This window comes from Rhinolophus sinicus, linkage group LG05 (genome assembly GCF_036562045.2).
Source record: "Rhinolophus sinicus isolate RSC01 linkage group LG05, ASM3656204v1, whole genome shotgun sequence".
Classification (NCBI taxonomy): domain Eukaryota; kingdom Metazoa; phylum Chordata; class Mammalia; order Chiroptera; family Rhinolophidae; genus Rhinolophus; species Rhinolophus sinicus.
Genome location: NC_133755.1, coordinates 82,668,769 through 82,696,720, shown reverse-complemented (window position 1 = coordinate 82,696,720; position 27,952 = coordinate 82,668,769). Strand labels below are relative to the sequence as shown.

General features: G+C 49.0%; 1 protein-coding gene across 1 annotated transcript in view; it reads right to left on the bottom strand.

Moving 5' to 3' along the window:
• PPARD (peroxisome proliferator activated receptor delta) overlaps positions 1-27,733 on the bottom strand; it is a 73,112-nt gene extending 45,379 nt beyond the window's left edge. The window contains exons 1-2 of the mRNA XM_019738811.2: positions 27,594-27,733; positions 23,810-23,893 (exon numbers count right to left, since the gene is read on the bottom strand). The gene's annotated coding sequence lies outside the window, so the exon portion shown is untranslated. The remainder of the gene's footprint in view (positions 1-23,809; positions 23,894-27,593) is intronic.
• Positions 27,734-27,952: the final 219 nt, after the last annotated feature.

Genomic DNA, 27,952 nt, shown 5'->3' with positions numbered 1-27,952 from the left:
GAAGGAATCTACGAGTGGGAACCTCAGGCTTCAGAGCCACTTCGCATCCCATCTTCAGAGTAGAACAGCTCTTTGGAAGGAGGAATCCCGTACCTGTGCAGCCACAGGACAGACAGACTCGGCAGAAGTGGGGGTCATCAGCCACAGGCTCCCTATAGTTTGCTACCAGCGGGTCGCCCGCCCCCACTGCTGAATCCCAAGGTGCAAGACCAGTAGTCACGTGACTCCCTGGGGCCCCAGCCTGCTCTCCGCACACGGTGGGCGGAGGAAAGGAAAAGCACGACGCCAGAAAGACTAGGATAAGCCCCTCCAGAGAAATGCCAAGAGCTCTGGGGTATGAAAAACGGCTGGCTCGTCTGCGCAGTTCGTGTGCAGTTCACTCGCAGAACCACGAGTCCATGGAAGAGACAACACTGGAAAGGTTCTTTCTCCATGTCCACTTGTTATGTAATCCTGGGGGCACCATCACCCCCGCAGTTGTGCTGCCCACTGGCTCGGGGCCTCATTCTCCACAGTGGAAGCTGGTCATTTCTAATAATTATTTATTAAGTGCTTCCAAGAGTCAGGCGTGTGCTGAATGTTATATGAGCATTCTTTCATTTAATTCTCCCAATTGCCCTACAAAGTCTGTACCACTGTTGTTTCCATTTTACACATGAGGAAACTGAGGCTCAGAGAGGCAAAGAAAACTTTCCCAAGGCCACTGGGGTAGGGTCACAGCACCTGATTTTGAACCCAAGTCTAATTGCAGAGCCCACACTCTTTTAACTGCTTTGTCACACCACCTCCTGTACGTACATGTTCTGTTTACCCTCCTACGCCACCCAACTGCAGTCCATCATCACGGCGCCGGGGCCAGCAGCAGGCTCCGTGTGCAGACGAGGAGAGCTGTGGCAGGACGACGGAAGAGACAGGCTGGATGAGTCAGTGCTCCCAGGCCTGTCGAAGCCTCCGTGGGATCCTCCGTGTACCGGCTGTGTACACCTCTCCGGCCCCCTGCTACACACTACACCATCGAATCCTTACAACAATCCACTAGCCCCGTTTTCCAGAAAAGGACACTGAAGCTCAGAGGGGTTAATAATCTGTCAAAGGTCCTTGGCTAATGCGTGAGAGAAGCAGGATGCAAGCCCAGACCCACCTCTAAGGACTACTCTTGTAGTTGCTGTGCACACAGCCTCGCACATCTCCTGACCTGGGAGTTGGGGGCAGTGCGGAGGAAGGCGGTGAGCCCTGCCTTTGGACTTGGGAAGTAATGACCATGTAATCACTGGAAACGGGAAACCCTGTCCTGATTCCAGGCCAAGGGACTGACAAGCCCACAGAGGAGGCCACGAGCAGAGCCTTGGCCAGAGCTGCGGTTCAGGGAAGATTCCCGCACTCTTTCTCCATGGACTCACATTCCCAGGTTCTGGGGATGAGGATGTGGGCACATCCAACCCACTACAGAACACTGGGGACAAACACCAAGAGAATGGGAGGGACGCCTGCGGATGGCAGAGAGAGGGCTTCAGGCTGTCATAAGGCTCCTGGGAACGGAGAGAATGTGTGTTATGAACAGAAATGGAGACGTGGGAAGAGGGGAGACAAAGGGGACTTCTGCCTCGAAAACTGAGCACTCTGCCAGCAGGTGGGCATGTGGGCCTGGCACTCAGCAGAGAAGGATTTGGGGCAGGAAGCTCAGGATTTGTATCTATAAGAGAAGGTCATAGCCACAGGAAGGGCTAAGCACCTTCGGAGGGTGAGAAGCAGAAGAAGGGCGGAAGCCCCCAGAAGGCTTACACTCAGGCCGAGGAAGGAGGAATGAGGGCAGCAGAAGCGCAGGGAGGAAGGGCAATGAAGCCAGGGGAGAAGAGAGATGCTTTGCCTCCTGGAGGGCAGGGCTGTGTATTTCCAGTCTAATAAGGTACGAGGTGCAACGGCTGAAGCAACAGTAAGACAATCAACAATCATGTGAAGACCAAACATACGAGACTTCCAAGACGCATAGGAAAGAAGTTAAGGCGTCTGTAACACTGGTGATTCCTGCAGTCACAAGAGGCAGCACCTTACGAGAAGGACGGGGGTGGGTGGGGGCAGGCTTGGGGCACACTCCAAGGGGAATGTGATCCGAAAACCACGAGAGCTGAATAAAAGGATAAGCGGCCAGCTGTTGTTGGAGAAGGTGAATTTCTTGGGCCTTAACTAGCCCCACACCAGGAACATGAGCTCTCTGCTCCACACAGCGCTGCCTTAGCCATCCAGCTCTTCCTTCAAATCCCAAGTGTATACTCCACCTACTTATCTAAAAAAACAGGCAGATGCCACAACTCATCTCTGAAGAAAAGAAGTGCTGTGAATGCACAGGCAAGAGGCTGTTGCCATGACCTGGGGAGACCTGCCCCGAATCCCTGGCAACGCTCCTGGGCCTGGGCGGGGAGCAGGCTCTCCCAGACAGGAACTCTGTGGAGAGGAGCAGGGATTGCAGCCAGTGGGTGACTCAGGCAGCACTTACCAGCCATGTGGGTGCCCACCACCTCCAGTGGGGGCAGGCTGGGCTGATTGCATCAGACTTCCTGGAAACATTTCTTCATTTCTATTTCTGAAGGCGCACAACTCCCAGAGTGACATCTCTCCTGATGACTTCAAAAGGCATTTCAATCATCAGCTGCAACCAACACCTTCTTATGTACTCCTGACCAACCCGACTTTACTCACTCCCCAGCACGTCCACACACAACAGGGGAAGTGACTCGAGAATGCCACACAGCCTCTGTAAGGGCACCAGGGAACGACGCCATACCACAGGGCCGCAGTGACGACCCAGGCGGCCAGAGCGCCCAGACACCACCATCTTACCCAACAGGCAGGACTTTGGTGGCCCACGGAAAGGGGCATGTGACCACTGACTCCCAAATCAACTGGGCCATGGGTCAGAGAGTGTTATATTTTAAAAGATCACAAAAACCTTAAAAAGTAACTCAGGTTCAGCGAGTCAGGCACTCTCCTACACTGCAGAGAAAGGTACGTTAGTGGAACTCTCTGGAATTTGGCAATTTGGCAAACTTTATAAATATTCTTACACTTGGATTCATTCAAAATCACACACACACACTTAAGACGGACGGCCTACAAAGGGCAGGTCTCTGCCAGGGAATGGGAGACAAGCTTGGCAAGATAGACAACACGGCTGCCCTCAAAGAGTTTCTGTTCTAGTCAGGGATTCAGACAGTTAACCAATAAATTAACAAACAAGACGATTTCTGAGTACAGGAAGCATCAGTTAAAATAGTAAAAGATAAGCAATAACCTAAACATCCATGAGCAGGGCTGGTTAAATATGCTCAGACACGCTAAGACGGAATACTGCTCTGCTGTTAAAAACACATTCTTGAAAACTATTCAAATTGCTACTGATGTAAATGTTTAAAGCAAGTTTCAAAACAGTATTACGATTATGTTCAGTGAAAGAAGCCAATCACAAAAGACCATATACTGCATGAGCCCACTTATATGAAATGTCCCGAATGGGCGAAATCTGTGGAAACAGACAGAAAGTAAGGGCAACAATGAGGAGTGAATGCTAAGGACACAAGGTTTCCTTCTGATGGTGAAAAGGGTCTAAAATTAGATTATGGTAACGGTTGCACAACTCTGCAAATATACTAAAAATCATCAAATTGTACATTTTTAGTTTACTGATCCTATTTCATTTCTTAAAAATTTTTTAAAATTATTATTTATTGGGGTACACAGGTTCATAGCATTATACGAATTTCAGGTGCACCACATCAGTATAGTCAATTGCGTGCTCATCTCCCGAAGTCCAGTTCCTTCCATCATGTATTTGACCCCCTTTAACTTTCTTCGTCCTCCTTCCCCCACCCCATGCTCCTCTGGTAACTATCAATCTGTTGTCTATGAGTTTGTTTTTTGTTTGTTTTGTTTATTCCTTTTTGTTTTATATCCCACATATGAGTGAAATCATACAGTTCTTGTCCTTTTCTGTTTGACTTATTTCACTCAGCAAAATACTCTCAAGATCCATCTATGTTGTCACAAATGGCAACATTTCATCTTTTTTATAGCTGAGTAGTATTCCATGAAACATATGTGCCACTTCTTTATCTAGACATCCATGGAAGGACACTTAGGTTATTTGCATGTCTTTGCTACCATGAATAATGCTACAATGAACATAGGGGTATATATATATCTTTACAAACAAATATTTTCAAGTTTTTCAGGTAGCTAGCCAGAAGAGGGGTTGCTGGGTCATATGGTAACTCTATTCTTAATTTTCTGAGGGAACTCCATACTGTTTTCCATAGTGGGTGCACCAAATTGTACATTTTAAGCAGATAAACTTATGGCACATGAATTATGTCTCAATAAAGCTGGTAAATAACAGTTAACAATATGATTTCAATATGGTTTTTTACAAGAGGGTGTGTATGTGGTGGGGGGTGGAAATAGAAAAAGAGGAGAGGGAGAGAGAGAGAGAACATGAAAGAACATCCATCAAAATATTAACTGTGGTGATTCTCTGAGAGAAAGGTTCTAGGTGATTTTTATTTTCTTTATAGTATTTATCTGCATTTTCCAAATATTCTAAACTAATGTTTAGACAACTGACAAAAGAAAGCAGACAGGGTTTTAAAATCTACAAGTGGACCTTAAGTAGGTCCAAGGCACAGAACGAAAAAGGTCCAATTGTGCTAACTTGGATATACCCAGGGTTGTCATAGTCTTTGTACCCGAGATAACCAGACAGCTAAGCAAAGGAATTTTGTATTCCAGATAAATCAGACCAAGCAGGTCCTGGTTAAGAAGGATTTGCTGACTGTGGCAGGGCTTGCTCTCCTCTACAAACACTTTAAAAGAAAACCAGTAGTCACCATAAAGCTCAGATACCATCAAAGAATGCAAAAAACAAAATCAAAGATTTGAACAGATACAGTCAGAAACCTCCTGGACACGCTCAGGAGTCACTTCCAGGCTGTGAAGTGTGAGGCCCTCAGGACAATCATTCTCAGTCCCCATGAAAGCTCTAATCACTGACTTCAAAGGCACCTCTCTGAGAAGTCAGTGGTTTCCCAACCAGGGTCCCCCCTCAAGTCAATGGGGACCTTTAAAATTCCTGGACTTCATTCCTGGAAATTCTAATTCAAGAGGCATAAGGCAAGGCCCAGGAATCTACACTTTTTCCAAAACTCCCTGGCCAATCTGCCAGCTGAGCCACGGCTGGGAATCACTGGACTAGACCCCACCAGCCTGCACATCTGGCTGCAACGCTGTAAGGACCGCGGAGGGCCGGCGCTATGGGCCAAAAAGCTGCTAAGTGCAGAGAGGGAAACTCCACAGGGAAATTCCATGCGTGTTAGACAACCAGTGCCGAAGCCTGAGGGGCAGCTAGCAAATCCCTAGGACAAAGCCTGTTTAAAAGGCTCTCACAGGCCCAGAGGTCCTGGATGCTAACCTGTGAAAAAGGAGTGACTAGTGCCATTTCCTCACTGGGAGGCCCAAATAAAAATCAGTTCCCTCTAACAACACATGAGGCAGCAAGCTTTGCAACCCCTGAGGAATCCGAAGCAGAATGGGACACAGAATGGTGTGACAGAAAGAACCCTGGATCTGAATCTCACAGATCTGGGCTCAGAATCCCCGCTCTCCATGACTTACTGGCGTCTGTGAATCAAGTATGGCTACAGTCCCTTTGCTACTCCTGCCATCAAGATGTGAAGTCTAGCTCCCCTCCTTGAATCTGGGCTGGCTCAGTGACTCTTTCCCCAGTATGTTGCGGCAGAGGTCCAGCCACGTGGTGTACAGGCTGCTGAGAGAACACGTAAACCCAGTGTTTGTTTGAACAAACAACCACCACACAGTACCCTTTCCCCAACAAGCTCCCACTTTGAGAGTTCTTTTTGGCCAAGGGTGCACCTTCATATACAAAGTACAGGAACTATTTAAGCTCCCCTATAATTGGCAAGGACCCTGCCAACAAGCGCCCCGTGTTCCAGATGAGTCACTTGTCCCCACCACACCAGTGTCCCCACCGGCCTCTCTTCTTCCTAGTACAGCGTCATCTTCGTCCCAGCCACCCAGGTTCAGAGGCCACCTCTCCGTCTTCCTTCAGCATCCAGGGAAGAGCCAAGACCTCGCCTCCCCAGTACCCCCCCATTCCCACCACCACCAAAAGGCAGTCTTCAAGGCCAGGGACACCTCAGTGCTGCTCTTCCACTTACTACCGTGTCACCCCGAAACTAAGACCTTGCTGGACAATCAGCTCTAACGCATCTTTTGGAGCAAAAATTAATATAAGACCCGGTTTTATTTTACTATAAGATTCGGTCTTATATTGTATTATAATATGATGTAATATAATATAATATAATATAATATAATATAATATAATATAATATAATACCGGGTCTTATATTAATTTTTGCTCCAAAAGACACATTAGAGTTGATTATCCGGCTACGTCTTATTTTCGGGGAAACAGGGTAGCTGTGGGCCATATGCAAGTTTCTTAACCTCTCCGAGGCTTAGCTTCCTCAGCTGCAAACTGAATGTAAATCAGTAATGCCTTATTGTTGTGGTCATTTCAAAGATAAGAGAAAAACGCAGCCAGAGTACATAGTACAGAGGTGTTTGACGCGTAGCAACTGTTGCTACAGGCAGGACACTTTTCACCTAGGTAAATACAGACATCTCCTACTCTACGCCTCTACCTGGCATCTCTCTCCAGTTTGACCCCTCTGGTGTAAGGTTAGCAGAATAACTGCCCTAGAAGACAGCTATCACGTTTCTTCTCCTGCGCAAAGGCCTTCCCTGACCTGAGCTGATGTCAGATCAATCCCAACGGCACAGCCAAGTGTGTACGATTATCTACGATAACGGACCCTCCTGTCACCCTGCCTGCTCCGGCCACGCCCACCCTCCCTGCAACTTGCTATTGGAGGCAGCCCCTAAAATGCTCGCAGTAATACCTGCCTCCTGGTATTCAAGCCCGTTTACCTGAACCCACAGAAGTGGCAAGATCATAAATGTCGTTTTAAGCCACTAAGTTTGGGGTAATTTGTCATGAAGCAATAGATAACTAATACCTTCATTTCCTCAGTCTCATCTGAGCTGCTACTCCTTTACTCACGACTGCCCTTCCCACAACGTCCCCGCCACTGCCATTCTGCCCTGCAAGGCTCACCTCACATGTCGGGGCTCACCTGAGCCTTTCCTAAGGCTCGGTCAACCACCCTCATCATCACTGCAACGTCTCACTTTCTCATTACCAATCTGTTTATCTCTGTGCAAAATGACACCCATCCAGGTTGTTCATTACAATCAAAGACTGGAAATTACCTGCACATCCGTCAATAAATAGGGGAATGGCACACCCATACAACAGATGAAGGAGCAGTGAAAAAGAATGAGGGAGCGCCACGTGTACTGGTGTGCAAAGACGGACGAGAAATAACAGATGAAGCAAGGGGCAGACCGGTGAGTACAGCCGATGGACAGCTACCTGGAAAGGAAGACAATAATGTAATAACAGATAGCGGGGAGTGATCATAAACGGAAGTGGCCAGGAGGGCTGCCTCCACAAGGGGCGCCTGGCAGCTGAGAGACGGGAGAGGAAAAGAGGGAATACCTACTGCATTTTGTAGCATGTCAAGAATCATCTACTCAAAACTGAACGTGTCTCAAAGACTGAAAGCTTTCCCCCCAAGGTCAGGAACAAGATGAACTCTCACCACTTCTATCCATACTGTACTGGAGAGTCCAGCCAGGGCAATTCAGTGAGAAAAAGAAATAAAGGTTAGCAAGATTGCAAAGGGAAAGTAAAACTATCTCTATTAGCAGATGACATGATCTTACATATAGCAAATCCTAAGAAATCCACTGAAAAGACTACTATAACTAATGAAGAAGTTCAGCAAGGTTGATGGATACACGATCAATACTGTATAAAAATCGATCATGTTTCTACACACTAGCAATGAACCAAGAAGTCCAAAAGTCCAGAGTCTGTCGAATAAGAGTCCTAGAAGCAGAGGATAGAGACACTGAAGGAAAACAAACAGGCAAAAACTTCCTGGAAACCCCGAAAGACCTGTCCTCAGCAATTAAGGGCCCTGTAGGAATTAAGGAAAGAAGACAAATACCTACATATCCTTGTGATATGTCTGAACTCCAAGAATAAAGAAAATTCGTAATCTTTCAGAGGGGCAAAAAACAGATTATTTACAAAGACACTAAAATCCAACTAACTTTTTTACATTGAAACATGGAGCAGTGACCTCAAAGTTCTAAGGACTCAATACTCAAACTATCAATCATGAGTGAGGGCACGGAAACCCCCAGGCACTGCTGATGGGAATGTAAAATGGTGCAGCCACTCTGGAAAATAGTATGGTGGTTCCTTAAAATTTTTAAATAGCATTATCATATGATCTAGCAGTTCTACTTCTGGGAACATACCAAAAAGAAGTGAAAGCAGGTCCATGAGTAGGTATCTGTACATCCACGTTTGTAACAGCACATACACAAGAGCCAAAAGGTGAAAGCAACAGGTGAATGAATACACAAAATGTGGTCTGTGCATATAACGGAACATTATTCAGCAGTCACAAAAGGGAATGAAGTACCATTACATCCTACAACATGGATGAACCTTGAAAACCTGATGCTAAGTGAAAGAAGCCGGACACAGAAGGACAAATACTGTACGATTCCATTGATATGAAATGTCCACAACAGGGGAATCCACACAGCGGGACAGTAGGCTGCCAGGCGCTGGATGAGGGGAGGGGGTTGGGACTAACCGCTGAGAGGTGCAGGGCTTGTTCTGGGGGTCATAGGAACGTTCTGGAACTAGACAGTGGTGATGGTTGTACAACACAGTCAACAAAGTAAAAATCACTCAAGTGGTGAATTTTATGTTACGTGAAGTCTATCTCAATTTTAAAATGCTGTAAAAATATCTAGAATATATATTTTTTTTAAAAGAAAATGAACCGACCCCATCCTTGTTGTAGCTCCATGACTGGGAAGCCTGTCCACACCCCTCCACCCCCGCGGGCCGCCTGCCTGTCCCTCCCCCTCTGTGCGTGTCCCTGGCACTCCTGCCTGCTCACCAGCCCTTCTCTCCCCCACAACTTCCCACTTTCTAGCTAAGCCTGCCCCAACCTCGCTGCACCCACCCCTTCTCTGGCAGGTCCCCACCACCTACCAGGCCTGCCCAAGACTGTCTGGAGGCTGAGACGCCAGCTCCGAACACACCCGAGGAGCTGCCCAATGACCGGGGCTGCGGTTACAGGCGTGTGTCAGCTGAGGGATATGGTTGCACGTAGGAACTTAATTATAGCTCAGGAGTGCAGAAGGGACAGGAGTGGCGTGGGCTCCTCTCCACACAGGAAGCCCCTGCCCTGCAGCCCTGAGGTTACCTGCCAGGTCTGGCCAGCACTGGGATCCACAGGAAAACAAGTAGGATCCAGTCAGGTCCACAGGCACGCGTGGCTTTGGAAATCACTCGTAAGTGTCAATTCCTGGCCCCCTGGTGCAACACCAGCCTGTGGGGCCCCGAGAAAAGCCATGGATGCCACACCTCACTCCCCTCAGGGCTCAGATGGGCCTTCTCCTCACCTGCGGCCAGAGACCTCTTTTTATTCTGTGAGAAGTGAAGGGGCAGCTGAGCGTGTTCCTCCAAGGATGCCCACCTTCAGTTTTCTCCCTGGCTCTGAGTTGTTTCTCTAGAATGGTATCCGAGCTTTGAACCTGAGAATGTTGGAAACATCTTCCCCATGCTAGGCCGCTATGCTCAGATCCCCACCTACTGCCCAGGGAGGTGCCATGGGGCAGCTGTTGGCACACAGCTGTCAGTAGGGCATGATGGCTGGGTCTACTGGACCTGTCAAACCACCTGGCCTGGGCACTGCCAGGTGGGGAAAGCAGAGCAGGTGGAGACTGACGGTAAGAGCAGGGCCTGGTGGAGGAAGGTGACCCACTGAGACATTTCCTTCTCCCCTATATCTGGGTCCCTTCTTCTCCAGGCCTCTTCCTGGCCAGCTTGTCTGCCATCTTGGCAAGAAGTCCCCACAACCACCTGCTACCTGCCCTGCCCCCCAACCTATCCCCTGTTTCTTCTCACTGCTTCAAGACAGGGACCCAGGCCCTCTTCTCTGTCATTCTTTCCAAGAACCCACCCGCAGCTCGGGCACCACCCTTCCCATCTCTTCTCTGTGCACCTTTTTTCTGAGCTCCTGAGGGGTCTCTCCTTCAAAGCCATGGAAAGAAACCTTCAGACTGGAAGTGGTATACTTTTCCAGGTTTGTATAGAAGGAAAAAAAAGACACAGGGTGTGTAGGGAGAGCGGATTTGAGGGGTTGGGGGAGACAGGGAGAAACATGGATGGGACAGGTGAGAGAGACTCCAAGCACCTCTCCGCCCTCCGCCCTTTAAGCAATTACACCAGTGAGCAGCCAGACGGCTCTTCCCAAACGCCTCCCTTTGGGTAAAATGCCTTTCTTTGCTCACTCACAAAGGAAAGGGCTCGGAAGGTCAAAGAGCAAACAAGAGACATAATGAAACCCCCTGAAAAATGGGAAAGGCAAGTCACAAAACAATGTCAAACAACATCCCATTTTGAAAGGAAAAAAATAGATATATACACTCATGGTAAAATCTGAAAGAACACAGACCAACATTTACAACAGTCACTTACGGGTGGCAGATCATATATGGCTTTTATTTTCTTCTGTGCTTATCTGTATTTTCTAATTGTCTACAAACAATAAGCATTATTTATATAATTCAAACTTTTGTGCCCAAGCGCCACCTCCACATCCTAGGAAAACAAAGTTTTCTAAGTTCCCACAACCCTGGCCATTGGTAGCATCTGATTAATTTCTAAGCCCCCCAAATATAAAGTTCCAAAGGTGTCTTTCACTGTCGCTAGCTAGATAAACAGCTTGCCAGTGGCCAGCCCTTCCTTTAAACCCTCAGGCGCCACCACCCAGAACCAGTGTCTGGCAGTGTCTGCACCCATGGGACACAGGTCCCGACTCCTCCAGAGCTCACATCCAAAAGCCTCAGAAAGGTGCAAAAGCAAAAGCAGGGCCTGACATCCTCAGGATGGAGGAGTCTCACGTCACCTGGCTGCCTCTCCCAGGGCCCTGCAGGGCAGGCAGGGTGCACCGCAGGCAGCTGCCTGCCTTGGGCATTACCTGTGGGGGTCCGCCGGCGATCAACGACTGGAGTCAACAGCCGCTGCAGCCAAGTTTCAGGTACAGAGAGGAAGACAAACAGTCTTGAAGTTCTGTTTAGTCAGCCAACAGTTACTAGCACCCACCTAGGGTGCTGGGTGCCAGGGGTCAGAGATATGCTAATGAAACAATCAATACTCAGTGAGAGCCCTTATGCGCACGAGCTCTTTTGAGGCTCCAGTCACCTCTGAGGGGAAGGGTCTACAATGGTCTCCCCTACTGAACAGATGAGGACGCCATCGAGGGACAAAACACTCGCCCAAGGCCACTCGCAGAGCCAGAAAGCCCTCATCCTCAGAAAGAGGCAGTGAACTAGAAATACACAGCGTGCCAGCTGCTACTTCCGGCTCTGCTCCAGGGGAAAGAAAGCTCATTCCCTCCGAGAAGCCAAAGGAATGAGGAGTGTGCAGTCCCTGTCCAGGGTCCCTGGGCCGACAGCAGGCGTCAGGCAGGGAGGAGGGCACCGTCCCCAGAGTCAAGGCACCACTCAGCTGCCACCTCTCCCTGCCTCTTCTGATTCCCAACACCTTCCCTGCACCCCAGCGCCTGCCTCCAGCCAGGAAGTGGGAGCAGAAATACAGCTCTCTAAAAAGAAAGCAGGGATGGAAGGTGCAAGAAAAGAAAAACACGAAACGCAGCTACTGGTTTGAGCCCGTAAGCCCTGCTGAGGCCGGCAGGGCCCGTGCTGCTGAGCAGGACAAGTGCCGAGAGCCCGGACTCCCTTCGGCCTCCGCTCAGCTGGGGGGTGCGGGGGCGGGGGGGTGCATACCGGCATGCTCCTGCACTTGACTGGAAGGTACAGGCTATGGTGACATGCGTGAGCAGAACAGCAGGTATGAACTGAAAAGAACAGGGGCTCCAAAGGGCTCAAAGCCCAGCTCTGCTAGTCGGCTGTGCAACCTGAGCAAGTGCTGAATCTCTGGTCCCAGGCCTCCTCATCGTCAGGAGGGAACACCCTGCAGGCCGTGTGAGGGCAGTGAGCGCACCCACAGGTGCCGCCTGGCCCCGGGAGAACCTGAAAGCGGCAGCTTCTCGTCTTCCTTCCCTCCATACGTGCACATCTGGGCCACCTTCCCCTGCACCAGACTACAGTGGGCTGATCAATCACGAGGAACAGAGATTGGTTTTCTTCCATGAGCCCCCCCACCCTACCGGCCTGGCCCACCAGTTAGCTGGCTATTTCTGATGATTCTAGAAGGCTGCTCACTGGCTTGGAGCCGACCCAGGAGACACTGAGCACAGCCATTGTTAGGGGCTCCTCTGCCCCCCGACCTGGAACGGGACCCTGCAGGGCCCCCAGCCGGCCAACATCTTGCTTCTGCTCAGGGAGCAATGAGAGATTCCACTGAGCTCCAAAGCAGGGAGCGTTCCCTGAAGCCAACTCCAGTCTGGCCGGTCAAGCAGGCACTTCCCAGACAGGAAGAATTGGATTCAGCCAGCCGTCCCTGAGCCAGCTTTAATCATCCATGTTCAAATCTCCGCTCTGCCACTTATTAGCTGTGCAGCTGTAGGCAACTTTCCTAACCAGTCTGAGTCACAGCACCTCATCTGTAACAGAGGTATAATGACTCCTGCCTCTCGGGGTTGTGCGGGTTAAACAAGGTGACGCATGTAACATGATTAGCACAACGCATTCCACACACGAGAGCCATATTCTGTGCTGCTACTGGATGTCTACTGGTTTCTGCTGGGAATGGAAAGGGGATTAGATACAGGTGAGCCCAGCTCCTGAAAAACTCACAGTCCAACAGCAGCAGAGTCTAATTAAGATGCAGGCAAAACAATGCTCTAATGTGCTATGGCAGGTACCAAACCAGAGATGTGAGAAAGCAGCCTTACCAGACCCGCCGCAGAGAAAAGGGGAAGAAGGAGGCAATTGGGAAAGACTCTGCCCAAACCAAAAATCTCAGTTGTCTCCCCTGAGCTACCAAAGGGAGGGTAACGAGTGCAAAAGGGTTCCTAGAGTGAACATGTCAGGGGAAGTTTCCTCTATAGATGTCTGACTGTTGCCCCATGAAATGACTTCCCAGACAGGCTCTGATGTAGGCTAGTGCCAGGGCCACTCTGTGGGAAGAAGGCCACTTAGGCTGGCCATCGGTCCCCCTCCCATCCAACAAGGGCTTGGTGGACATCTCTGCACAAGGCCCCTACCTGTGAAGGAGCCAATTTCTAGGGAGATGCTATGTGATCCAGGCTCACGAAACTCATCAGGACTGAGGACGTGACAGTGCACTGCAGGCTGCTCCCTGGAGACTCAGCAAGGCCTCTGACTCAGAGAGAACATTGTATGGGTGAACCAGTTCTTTCTCACGACAGAAGTACAAAGCAGAAAAGAGGGCAAGGTTCAGGCTGCCGTCTGCTGAGAGAAAGCTGTACGTGGGCAGAAGCTGTGCGAGTGCTGGGACCAGTTCCTAAGACGTACTCCTCGGTCACCTACAACGTGCCCAGGTGGGGGCACAAAGTGAATGAAGTCAGGTGGCCCTGCTAGTGCGGGAGAAGACACGTCTACCCTAGGCTTGCAGGGGACAGAGGCAGGTCTTGGCCTGGCACAGAGGTGCCCACTGGGTCAGGGAACAGGCTAGAACACAGACTAAATCATTTTCTAAAAGGTGACACACTGCCAAGATACGAAAAGAAGTTTTAAGAAGATGTAAACACAGTGGGGTATTAAGATGCCACAAAGAAAGTCACAGGAGTCAGACACTATAACAGAATACATTATTACAGGGCTGGACTGATACAATTTTGACTGCATGCATTCTGCAGTTTGGGAATAACCAGTTATTTTCACTTGGGAGACAGAAACTACTATTGGTCAACTTGTTTATTACCAAAGATTTTTTCAGTTTTTCAATGACACTCTATTTGGTGCCATTATTAAAAGTAGGTTCTGGGCAGAGTCACCTAGGACTATAAAACTGGGGACACACACCTGGCGGATTTAATCCACAGAGACAATTTGTACTGGCCCCAGATAACGCAGCTTACCATGGATGACTGACAGACTGTCATTTGAGAAAGTTGCCTGAGCTCCAGAACTGTCACAGGGTCACTATCCAGAGAGAGTGACTTTTCAAGCTGGGCTTACTTGACCTTTTGGCATCTGATTCTTAGAAATCCAAGCAACACTGTGAGGACTTATAAGAGGCAGAGTTCTGCGGTTTGGAACGGCCACTCCAGGGAATGGGGGAATGGTGGCTCAGGGACATGAGGGTGGCGGGTGAGGACCCAGGTGATCACGAAACTGTGTAACGGCAGCAGCTCGTGGGCTTCGTTCTCTCTCTCTCTCTGGCAGCCCCCTGGCACCAGGCTGAGTAAGAGGGAAGAAGGCAGGCGGCGGTGCTGCCCCTGGGAGGGAGGGACCCAGATGTGAGGGGCTGCCCTCAGGTCAGGTGGGCAACTGTGGGCCCCACGTGGGGTACAACTGGATGGGTGGAGTGGAAAGGACGGCAGGCTTAGGGTCCTCGAAGGGCTGAGGCGGAGTGAGGACCCCCAGAAAGCACCCCAGAACTTCCTGCTGAGAACAGCCACCAACCTGCATTTCTAGGTACCACCACTGACAGGGGACCTGCTTTTATTAGTCACAAATAGGAGGCTGTTTTGTGGACTATGTTTACCAGCTTAGATAGTCCCTAGATATAATGTGATAAATATTCTACAGAAAGGAATCGAACACAAGCATAAAGACCAAGAGGTAGCGTGCGGAGGGAGGAAGGAAAGAGGGGCAAAGGGCCACAGGAAGTAAGAGATTTTGTAGCATTTCAGGGTCACTGGTGAGCTGGTCTCCAATCATGTCTCTGACCTCATCTCCTGCTCTCTTCTCGCCTGCTCCAGCCACACTGGCCTGCTGACTACTCTTCACACACACCAGCCATGTTTCTGCCTTGGGGCCTTTGTATTAGCTTTTCCTCTGCCTGCAAGATTCTTCCCACACATGGCCCAGTCTTCTCTTTCAGCTCAAATATTACCCTCTCAGTGAGGCTGTCCCAAGCCTTGTCTTTAAAACTGCCACTACCTCTTTTTATTAAAAAAATATATATATATTGGGGAATATTGGGGAACAGCGTGCTTCTCCAGGGCCCATCAGCTCCAAGTCGTTGTCCTTCAATCTAGTTGTGGAGGGCGCAGCTCAGCTCCAAGTCCAGTCGCTGTTTTCAATCTTAGATGCAGGGGGCACAGCCCACCATCCGAAGGGGGAATTGAACCAGCAACCTTATTGTTGAGAGCTCGCACTCTAACCAACTGAGCCATCCTGCCATCCCCGCTACCTCTTTTCTACTTTATTTTTTGATACAGCATTTATCACTGTCTGTGTAATGCTATTTACTTAATTCTGGCTCACTCCCCTACCCCCAGCACAACCACCATAAGAGCAGATTTTTAAAATCTGCTTTGTTCACTCCTTCATCCCCAGTGCCTGGCACATAGTAGGTACCAAATAAATACCTGTTGAATGAATGGAAGGACTTGGCGGGGGGGGGGGGGGGAGACAGAATTAGAGTCAGATTTAAACCAATCCTGGATCCCCAACAGTCTGAAAGAAACCCTTTATTACTGACCTAATTGAAGGTGTGGGCTGAGTTCCCAAAGCAAGGACCAGATACGATCTGAGGCCTTCTCTTTTGCTCCTACGAAGTCCCTAAAGGTTCTCCCGAGAGCATATTGTCTCAAATATTGTTCTGCAAAGAGGCTGAACCTAGATCTCCAACTGTCATAAAAGGGATGCGCTAAGACTGCCACAGAATCAGACAGAGGATCGGCCGAGTCACCACTGTGCCTGGACGTGGACGTGGAGGAGCGCTGTAATAGCTTCCTGTTGCCACTGTAACAAATTACCCCAAACTCAGTGGCTTAAAACAAAACGTATTTATTCTCTTGCAGTTCTGGAGGTCAAAAAGTTCAAAATTAGTTTCACTGGGCCAAAATCAGACATGGACAGGGCCGCACTTCCTCCAGAGGCTCCAGGAGAGCCTTTGTTTCCTTGCCTCTTCCAGCTTTTGGAGCTGCATTCCTCGCACCCCTCGGCTCTTCTGCCACCTTCAGAGCCGGCCGTGTAGCATCTTCCTGCAGAAGTCACTCTGCCTTCTGTGCCAAATCTCCCTTTGCCTCCCTTCCAAAAGGACACTTGGGAATGCACTTCAGGCCCACTCAGATAATCCAGGATAATAATCTCCCCACTTCACAATCCTTAATTTCACAGCATCTGTAAAGCCCACTTTGCCACAGAAGGTTGCACCCACAGATCCCAGGGGTTACAGCCTGGGTACCTTAGGCAGACTCCGAGAGTGTTAAGGAAACATAGTTCAGACCTCTGCTCCACATGAAAGAAGAGTCGGATTGGGCGTCTTGGCAGCGCCACAGGCCAGAGTCTTTCTGGTACTGCAATTGCTTGCTATTAACTAGGCGGTGGGAAATTAATTTCATGGGACTGAGCATGTTGGCCCTTGGAGGGCCTCGTTAGAAGAGAAGGGTAGTTCTCTCCTCTCCAACTTGAAGCCCCCAATGTAGCACTCGGGAGTTCAGCCTAGAATGTGTGTGCTGAGGGTCAAATGGAACCCATCAGGACCTCTGGACTGTCCTGGTGGCTTTTATGGGAGGGGAAGCGGCAAAGATACAGTTTGGGTCAGACAAACAAGCTGGAGATCAGGGATGGCAGGTAAGCTTTCTCTCATGAGCACTGCCTGCGGAGAAGGGTTCTAAGAACCCATCTGGGTTTGGAGAGGAAGACTGCTGCTGTGATCAGAGGGCCTGATCAGCTGGCAATGTCTGACACCAGGAACTGACAGGCTAGTGACAGGCCACAGGCCACGCTACCAACTCTGCTCTACATAGCACCTCTGAGAGCTACAGGAAGTTGGCTTCTATTCAGACACTAGAGACGTGGAGAGACCCATGCACTCCAGGAGACGGCTTTCCACCTCGGACACTGTCCCCCTGTCGTGTACAAGCACGTGGTTTCTCAGTTGGAACCTGCTGCTCATTGCGAACCATTTCTCTCCTTCCCACAAACCCTCAAGCGCCCATGAGGTGACTGAGTAGGGTCAGTTTCCAATGTAAGACCTATATGCTTATCTTGTTGGTTTTACAGATATGTTCACCAGTGGACCCAGCTAGCCAGAAATATTTAGTGCAGGAAATGACAGAGCAGTGGTTCTCCACCAGGAGTGATTTTGCCCCCGAGGGGACCTGTGGCAGTGTCTGGAGACATGCTTGGCTTTCACACCTGGAAGGGTAGGGTGTGGGGGGTGGGCTACTGGCATCTAGTAGGTAGAAGGCAGGGGCGATGCTAAATATCCTATAATACACAGAAAGCCCACACAACAAAGAATTACCCAACCCAAAACGTCTACGGCGCTGGGGCTGAGAAAGCCTGTGTTACAGGAAATGGAAATGGAGGCGAAGAAAGTGAGAGCAATGAACAATGAAATGTTTTTGGCAATAAGGGAAACTGAGGAAAAGGGAAATCTGGAAAATTCAAGGAGGGCCTGCTTGTGAGGAGAGAGGGCCTGCAGACTGTGTGCCTGGCTACTGCTGCTGTCAGCCTGTACTTCCCGCGGACTGGGAGCCAAGTAACTGTGCCTCTGAGGTTACAACTCTTGGATGAGGGAAGTGCCAAAAGCAGTAATAAGATAAGGATCAAGGAATTAGAGCAGATTACAAACAAAAGCTGTGAAAATCTATTTGAAAATACCTCTTAGTGTAATAGTATAGAAATGAACTTCAGCACGAGGCGGACTCCCCCTGACACCCGGGAGCCTCTCCCTTCTCTCCTCATCAGGAGAGGACGCTTTCAAAGCTGTGTCGCTAGTAGCTGTGGCGAACTTGGTAATGTTCTCAGGAGAGCGGCAGAGATGGCGAGTAGGCTGCAATCAGGCTTGGAAGTTCGGGCTCAAAAGAAAGCAGAAAGGTGCTGCCATGCACCGCCCAGAGGCCAGCACTGTTTCATGGAGGAGGAAGGCTCCCGTTCTGAGGCTGGGCTCCTGGTGCCGCCGCCTGTAACTAGGCAAGGGACTGGTTCAGGAAGGCATGCCTCCGAGGCCAGCACCTGAGAACCTAGCTCAGCAGGAAGGAGACAAATCAGCGCGTACTAAGGGTCATTTTAATCATTAAGTCATCACCCCACATACTGGAGCTCGGAGTCACACTCAGGTGTGCCCGGTACCAACCCACCGGGGCTCTTCCCATGGCCTCTTCTCGGATGGAAAGAGCTCCAGAGACACGACAAGGCCAGGAGGTGCTACGGCGCACGCAGAAGCGCGGCCGGAGACGCACAGAAAAAGCCCGGCACCTAACACTGGGGTGGAGGCGCAGGTGTCTCTCAGCCCCAAGCAGTTCATCCAACCTCACCCTCCTTCAGATTCTTCCTGCTGTTTCCTCTCCACACCTTCTCCCCCACCTCTTTCTTTCTCCCCACCACTCTCTACTGTGTACCCCTTTCTTCTCACTCTTCTCCTCACTTCCTAATGGTCTATGACACTGAAACGGAAGTATATATGACATGTTGTTAGTGGTGGCTACACGAAGCTCTGTATTACCTGTCTTTGCATACATTAATTTTTTAACGTGCCTTGACAATAAAACCTAACTTTAGTTGCCTTTTAATTTTTGTGAATCTTTTCATCTCTCCTGAGTATCAGCATCCCTAAATAATGGGGATGGGGGTCAGGGCTACTCCACTCATGCTCTCAGTACTTAATCTGTGATTAAGTAGATAGATCAAAATCAGCGATTTTAACAGCAACCAGAGAAATTCAGATTTAATATAAGGCAGAATATCCCTAACACTTAAATTACTACCTAACCTCTCTACCTCCATTCTTTCTCCATTCAATACAGCCTTTTGCAATATTAACACAATCACTCCTTGCTTCAAAACCATCAGTGGATACCCACTGCCCAAACATAAAATGCAAATTCCTTCACCTAGCATTCAATAGCCTCTATCAACCCACTAGAAATTTCCTAACAATGGTTTCCAGGAATAAAAATCATGAGAAGACAAACTTTTCTCCTAGAGGTACCGTGTTTCCCCAAAAATAAGACCTAGCCAGATAATCAACTCTAAAGCGTCTTTTGGAGCAAAAATTAATATAAGACCCTATCTTATTTTACTATAATATAATACCAGGTATAATATAATATAATATAATATAATATAATATAATATAATATAATATAATATACTACAACATAATACCGGGTCTTATTTTACTATATGACCATCTCTTATATAAGACCAGGTCTTATATTAATTTTTGCTCCAAAAGACGCATTAGAGCTGATTGTCTGGCTAGGTCTTATTTTCGGGGAAACACAGTATTCACATGCAGGCCAAGTTACCTCACATAAGGGATGCTGAGAAGTAGTCAGTGGTCTCCAAGGAGGCCTCTCTCCCTCCCAATGAACCATGCCTCTTAGCATTCACACCTTTGTGTAGTCCTCTCCCAGAATCTGAACAGGTCCCGTGATCAAGAAAATACAGAGGAAGTGACACTGTGTGACTTCTAAACCTAGGTCATGAGAAACCTTGCCATTTATGCCTATATCTCTCAGTACACTCATTCTTGAGATACTTCTGCTCAGAATCCAGCTGACATGCTGTGAGAAGCCCAAGGCACATGGAGAGGCCACATGCAGGCCCTATAGTCAACAGCCAGCATAAGGGCCAGCCACGTGAGTGAGCCAGTGTGGACGTCCAGCCTAGCTGAGCCTTCGGACGACTCCCACCCCAGCCTCCATTTGACTACAGCAACATGAGAGCCCCCAAGTGAGGACTGCTCAGCTGAGCCCAGTCAACCCACAGAACCATTAAAGATAAGAAAGTGCCAATTTCACGTTTTTTACATATTCTGTGTAACAAAATAAGAGTTACAGGATTGTCTCAAGAAGAAAGATTTGTGCAATTGTTTGAGTTGCAAGCTAAACTAGCCATTTTTTTTCATGAAAAACAATTTTTTCTTGAAAGAAAAGATGAACAGACAAATTATAATTAATTAGACTTGGGTATTTGATAAACTTTTTCTTAAAAATGAAGTGAGACTGTCACTTCAAGAAAAAAAACCTGGCAGTATGTTACCAATGATAAAAATCAAGCTTTTTCCAGAGAAATCCAAAACACTAATTCAAAAAGATATATGCACCCTTATATTCACTGCAGCGCTATTTACAATAGGCAAGATATGGAAACAACCAAAATGCCCATCAATAGACAACTGGATAAAGAAATTGTGGTACATATATACAATAAAATATTACTCAGTCATAAAAAAAGAATAAAATCTTACCATTTGTGGTAACACAGAGGGACCTAGAGGGTATTATGCTGAAATAAGTCAGTCTGAGAAAGACAAATACCACATGATCTCACTTACATGTAGAATCTAAAGAACAAAGTAAATGAACAAACAAAACAGAAACAGACCCATATATACATACAGAGAACAAACTATGGTTACTAGATGGGAGGGGTGTTGGGGTCTGGGTGAGAGAGGTGAAGGGATTAAGAAGTACAAATTGGTAGTTACAAAAGTCATGGGATGTAAAGTCCAGTATGGGGAATACAGTCAATAATATTATATTATAAAAACTCTGTATAGTGTCAGATGGGTACTAGGCTTAGGGGGGGAAATCACTTCATAATTATATAAATGTCTAACCACTATGCTGTACACCTGATCAATTATAATTTAAAAAAATAGTCACAGAGATACACAGTACAACGTAGTCAATAATATCGTAATAACTATGTACAGTGTCAGATGGGTAATAGGCTTATTGGGGTTATTACTTTGTGAGGTATATAGATGTCTAATCACTATGTTGTTTTGTACACCTGAAATAAAAAAATAAATTTAAAAAAACTCAAGCTTTTAAGAGAAATTACAGAAAACTTGTATCTATCACCGTGATCCTGACAGTTTCTCAATATTTGAAGACTTTTTTGATGAGATCTGAGGTGATATAAATGAATATGATTTACTGACGTTGTAAAATGAAACGTCAACATTTAGAAGATCTCTATACCTCAGTGAACCAATGACCAATTCAAAGTGTAGGACGGACAAATGGATTCCCCCCTCCTTTTCTGCCTCCCTGCCCCCACTCTGGTTCAAACCGTTGTTTCTCAGTGTAGTTGTGTAGGACACAGCTCCCTAACCCATGCTGGCCTTGCGCCCCCCCTCCGCCACCCCGAAGCAGTAGGTCCCTGGTCCTCAGTCAGCTGCTCATAGCAGCTCATGCCAGCCGCCCACAATGGCCACCGGCCACTCATGGCAGCCCGCGGCAGCCCAGCTCCAGGGAGAACCGTTGTTCACAATCTTAACTGTAAAGGGCGCAGTTCACTGGCCCATGTTTGAATCGAACCACCAACCTAAGCGTTAGGAGGACGGAGCTCCAACCACCTGAGCCACCCAGCCGGCCCCTGACAAAAGGATTTTAATGTCACAAAGCATGAAAAGTTTGTTGATAAGGCTTTAGACTCCACATTCCAACTGACCTTAAAGATTAAATTATCACTTGCCAAGGTTTGGTATCGCACCAAAGAATAGCCACGATTACTGCAAAACACTAAAATACCCCTCTCTTTCTCAGCTACATATCTGTGTGAAACCAGAATTTCTTCATATCCTTCAAATAAAACATATTTTAAGATACTGAACAAAAAAGTAGTTATGAGAACCCAGCTACCTTCTATTAAACCAGACATTAAAAGAGATTAGCAAAAATGTAAAACAATATCACTCCTCACAAATTAAATTTTTGTTTTGAAAAATAGCTGCTTTTCATTAAAAATGTAATTTATGATAAATGTAATGGGTTTATTATTATTATATTAAAACAATTAATAAATTAGTAACTTTTTTAAATTCTTGTTTTAATTTCTAACTTGGTAAACAAAAGTTCTTGGGGTCGTTAATTCTTTTTAAGAGTGTAAAGGGGTTTTGAGGCCAAAAAGTTTGAGAATCACTGTTTTACAATATTCTAAAGTTGACTTCAAAATGAACCAACTTTCAAGGCCCAGTCAGAAATGCAGCTTCTTCAGGGACAAAGCCAATCCTGTGAGGACTTGCTTGCCTAAGAGAGTATCCTGTACAGCACCATGTTCTCAGTAGCTACCAGCTTGCTAATATTTTTAAAAATATCTTTGTGCACATGTCTTCTCTCCCCAACTAGGTTCCACACACTTGGGGCGTGAGGGCAGCCAAAGACCATGTCTGAAATATGTGTCACAGCCCCTGGCCCACAAAAGTGCCTCAGATAGGAAAGACGAAGACGGCAATACCATGGTTTTCTTAAGATTAACACTGAAAAATCTGGTAAAGCTGTAGCCTGACCTTTGCCTGGGGAAACTAAGAAAGAACACTTCTAGCTAGGACTGGGAGCCCAGCTCAGGGATGAACTGGACACGTGACCCCGGGACACACCACGGCTGCTGCTGCTGAAACAAATGGCGTAGCAAATCAACTCAACTCAGTAACTCTCCCTGCTCAGGAGAAACCTCTACCTTATCCCCGCTCGGGGAACCTCAGAAGCCTCCCCAACCCCCCTTCTTCCTCCTTCACGTTTCCTTCAGAGAAAAGGCCTTGGGATGGGTTTGCGAACAGGAGGGGCCCCTGCCTGAGGCCTTCCTGCAAGACCGACAAACAACCCGATCCCCACAGACAGACACAGGGGCTCAGCACCCTATGTGGCAACAGGAAAACCCACGGGGTGTTAAAGGCAGAGGAAGGGAAGTGAAGCCTGTAAACAGCTACTGGAACCACTGAACTTCAGAGATTAAAACAAATCAGACAGGAGCCCCATGTTTCCCCTGGCCCCCAGCCGGGCCCCACCGTAGCCCAGTCTCCCGAATACTTGAGACAATGAACGTCAAGTTCCCTGCAGCTCCCCTTCTGACAGTTTATAAAAACTGCCAGGCGTCCTGAGAACAGGGAAGTAGCAGTGGGAAGCCCAGAGCATTGTGCAGACTCTGGTGGAGGACCCACCACCCCAGCAGACATGGAAGAAACAATTCTGTGGATTATTCCCAGCTCCTATATATGCCAGCAAACTATAGACCCATGAGAGAGGCACTGATTCTGTTTTTTTACTATCATCATTTCCCAAGTGCCAGTACTGTGCCTGGCACATAGTAGGCACTCAAAAACGTTTGTTGCATAAATGAAAGAGAAGGGTGGACACCATCTTTGTGGCCCGGCACCCCTGTGGGCAGAGAAGAAAGTGTATACTTATTCATTCAACACAAATAATCATTTAGCATCTTCTCTGTACCAGGAACTGTCTGTCCGAGGCACAACAGGAAACAAAATAAGTCCCTGCCACTGTGGAGTTTATGTTTTAGTGGATGTAAAGGTGAAAACCTCAGGGCTCCCCAAATATACTACGTAAGCCATAGACATGCAATAATTATGTAGTAAGTGTCCGCTATGTGCAGCGAAGAGCACCAGGTGCTGTGACAGGCTCCTGGGATCTGGGCGAAGCCCTGGGGAACTTATTGCATATTCTCGGCCAGGACCCTAAATCTGGGAGGTTCTCTAACAACAACTAGGTAAGGAAAATGGGATTACCTCTTCGGTGCATCTGTCCTCATCTGTTGGTGAGCAGAAGCCACTGCGTGAGTACCACGTACATGCCCAAAACACCACGCAACACTGCAGGATAGAAAGAAAACCAATAGCTTTAGCTGAGAGGTGCCAGGGGTCAGGAAAGCAGCTCTAAATTGTTATCGTTAAACAGTGGGGCTCAGACAGGGCTCCTCTCTGAGGCAGTCCCTCCGCTGTACCTCACATACATATACCAAGATGGTGTTATTCTCAGCCTGAGTCAGCAAATATTTCCCAATCCTGGAAGTAGTCTGCTCATTTCCAAGTAAGAAGACACTGGCTTTGCTGATTGTACCAGGGTGGGGCAGAAGGCGCTGGCAAGGTGACGAAGGAGCTGGAGCCCAACAGCTCCAACGGGTGGCAGCTCATAAATGGAGATGCCCTGAGTCATGCTTGATTCCTTGACCAAAGCCCCGTGGAGACAGGACGGGCGTCACACCCCAGTCACCAGCCTCTGAGTTATGACGGCCAGGAACCATCTACCAAGCAAGATGACCCACATGTCTGAAATCCGATGCGAGGGGCCACTGCCTCCCTGCCAGACTCAAGCAAGTGTCCAGCTCTGCTCTGACACTTGGTCCAAAGGTACAGAGAAACGCTCAGGGACATCAAACTATCTACAAGAAGCAGCCACTGGGCAATCGAGGACAACATGGCACAGAAAAGGCATCATGCACAGAACTTCTGACACAACACAAACAAGAGCCTGGCAAGACAGACAAAATCCTGTGAGATGCTGTGTACGGCGGAAGAGTGTTCCCAGCGTAGACAATGCTGGGCAGTGGGGCAGCTCCTGGCACTTCCAGGAGGGACAACTTAGCTTCCCAGCTGGCAGCTGAAGCCTTTAGAAACAACAGGTCCAACTCCTCCTGAGAGAGAGGAGCTGCAGAGTCCCAGGACATGCCAGCATCTGCAGGCCCTACTACCCAAAGCAGGTCCTACGAGCTGCCAGGCCAGCACCCAACACTGGCTGTCCTCTCACCAGGTCCTAGGGAAAGGCGTCTGAGGGACCACAGATGGAGCTGGCAGGCCGAGTGAGGGCAATTCTTCCTCAGTGGGCTGAGGCGTACACCAAAGAACGAAGAAAGTTGTGGTGGAGAAGAAGCAGGGAGAAAGGCAGCCAGACAAGAGGTTTAGTAAACTTAGCTCATTAAACTAAGGAAGTGATGGCCTACACCATCTGTAGGAAAATGTTGGAGACCTGTCTGCTCACACCTTTGAAAAAGAGAGGCAGGCTGACCCAGGCTCTGTAAAAAATCACTGAAGGACAGCTTGGTGATTGACAATCGTGACTACCCGCACAGGAAACGACAGTGGACAAACTGCAACAAGCTGTGTGGCCAGGGCTGCTGGTGCCCAAGCTATTCCAAGAGGACTGGGCCTGACCTCTTCTCAAGCCCTTCTCACCTACTGCCTCAGTGGAGAGGACAGGTGAGGAAAGACAGAGGAGCAGCAAACTGCTCAAGAGTCAGGTAAAGTCCGTGGGTCAAAGAATGGACTAAATTACCACCAAACACACAACCTCAACTTCATTAGAATGACCCATTCTAACCCGGGAGGTATGTTTTTTATAGGAACAAGGGACCCCTTTTGGTCCATTCTGCCCAAATTCCCCTCCCAGGGCTGCTTAGGAGGGGACTCAGGGGTCAGTGGAGGGGGGACTGGCTCAGCCATCCGCGATCCTATTCCTTTCATAGAAAGGCTCAGTGCACAAGAGGATTCCAAAACTTTAAAGCCTGGTCTAGCTGGTTCTGTTGGCTCTCCACCAATGCTCCCGAAAGATGCCAGTTCTGTGTCCAATTCTGGCTCAAAGACAGAGAGAGCACGAACCTCTAAAGACAAGACCTAGAAACCCAAAGCCAGGTGAAACAACAGGCCTTCATTTCTAAAGGTGAGAGTGGGTCATGCTTTCTGAATCCTCCAAGACCAGATTCAGCAGAAACAGAGGACATGCTACTTCCTGACGATCTCGCTAAGAGAACAACACCAAATAAAGGAGCTCAAATTGAAGGCATCTGAAAAGAAGTTTCTGCCTGACAAGGTTAAATACCAAAATACACCACGAAGGCGGTGGGCTCTCTCGCCCCCAGAGAATGATCTCTGTGACGGGAAGCAACTCAAGTTCCTAACTTAGCCTAACTAATGCAGCCCCACAGGCTGCCGAGGCAGGTACCAACCTAACACAGCATGTTGTTGTTGCCTGGCCAAAGGGAACAGAACGTCAGTGTCAGCCTCCCTTTCGGATCCACAGGAAATTAAGCTCCCAAGGAAAATGGTTCAGTGAGCAACACCAGAGGCCCTGACACATTCAGGGGGTTAAAGATGCACCAGGGAAAATCAGCAGCTGGTTCAAGCCACCAATAATAAAAGGGACAGATGCCCACCAGCCCTAGGGCTATGGGGACCGCAATCTACTTAAAACTCAAACAGGAAAAAAGTGTTCTGGAGTCAGTAGAGTCAGTACAGAGGAAAAAGGCTGAGGACCACAGGCATTCTCTGGGGCATATTGTCTGGAGACTTCTCTTAGTTCTTCGGGATTAGGCATAGGGTAGAGAGTGGGAGTGAGGGCAGAGACAGGCTGGGGCATCATGGTTTAAATGTGTTCGATACATCCAGAGTGGAAAGACACAGAGCCCTGCTTCCTGGAAGGGGAAAAGAGTTGCATGAGGCCTCCAGCTATGCCTGGCGCACACCCAACTCAGCAGCCAGTCTCTTCCCAAGGGTTCCTGGAAGTCAACAGACCCATAAACGGAAAGTATTATTAAAGCGGAGATTAGAAGAATGGTCTACAAATTGGACATCATCCCTGATGCAACTCGCTAGTAAATTCTGCCACAGAGCTATACCTATTTACCTCAGACACTCAGCTCCTTACTTCAATCAGGGGTTGGACACCCTCACCCCACAGGTATTTCAACTGCAGGTCAAGGGAAAGCACAGTAGCGTGTGGAGCTAATGCTTCTCCCTGAAGCAGAGGCAAGGAACTGAGAGAGAAGGGGAGGTGGGTGACAGGAATGCAGGGCAGAAGGTGATAAAAAGGAAATCAGAGAGAAGGGTAAAAAATCGGGGCCTCTGGTGGGAGTCCGCAGAGGACGGGTTTAGGTAAACAGGGACGGCAGGCACGGGGCTAAAAAAGCTTAGTAATACCACGAGGAAGATGATGGGGAGCCCTAATACTGAGAGGGGCCAGGCAACGGGGACAGGAGGGGACAAGGGTGGGAAAAGACCAAAAACTGAGGGCAAGGATGGAATGACGAAGGAAGGAGGCAAGGATAACCAGGTGAACAGAGAAGATCCCCAAGGAGACCCTGGGTAGAGGTCAATGGATTTGGGGACACCAGAGGAGAGATGAAGGCAGAGGTCGGAGGCAAAGTTGGGGAGTGGGGCAGAACCCCGAGCCTGCGACCTGGCTCTCCGGACACAGAAGTGGGAGGAGACGGAGCCACGAGGCCCAGGTGGGGTCACAGAATCGGATGGGGAGGCCTGAGGTTCGGGCTCAAACAGCGATGCAGGTCTAAAGGGCTGGGGGCAGCGGGGCAGCGGGGCAGAGCGCCAGGAGAGCCACAGACCACCGCGGACCCGCGGGTCGGAGCGCCGGGAAGCGCAGCCGCTCAGCGCGCGGACTCCTGCTGACACCCCCGCCCCACTCCCCTCGGGGCCTTGCGCCCAGGTTCCGTTGGCCGCCTGAGCCCGGGCCCGCCGCTTCCCTCCGACGCTTGCCTACCCGCTTCCCCGGACCCGAACAGACCTGTCCCGGCAGCCTCCCGAGGCACCGCCGCCGTCCCGCAGGCTCCGCAGGATCCTCCGGCTCCTGCCAAAACTTTTCCCATTAATCCCTGGCTCGGCGGCGGCCGCGGCGTCACACGCTGCGCGGCCCGGCCCCGCCCCCACCAGCGTGACGTCACCGCGCAGCTCGGTTTCCCCCCTCCTCTCTCCACGCCCCCTTCTTCCGCCTCTGCCGCAGCCAATCACCGCGCCTCCTGGAGGCTCCTCTAATTCTGCCACACCGCCCACTGCAAGCAGCCCGGGACCTGCCTGCAGCGCCCTCTGGTGCGGGATCTGGGCGCGACAGCTGAGAGAGGAGCTGAAAGGGAGCGCGAGCCACCA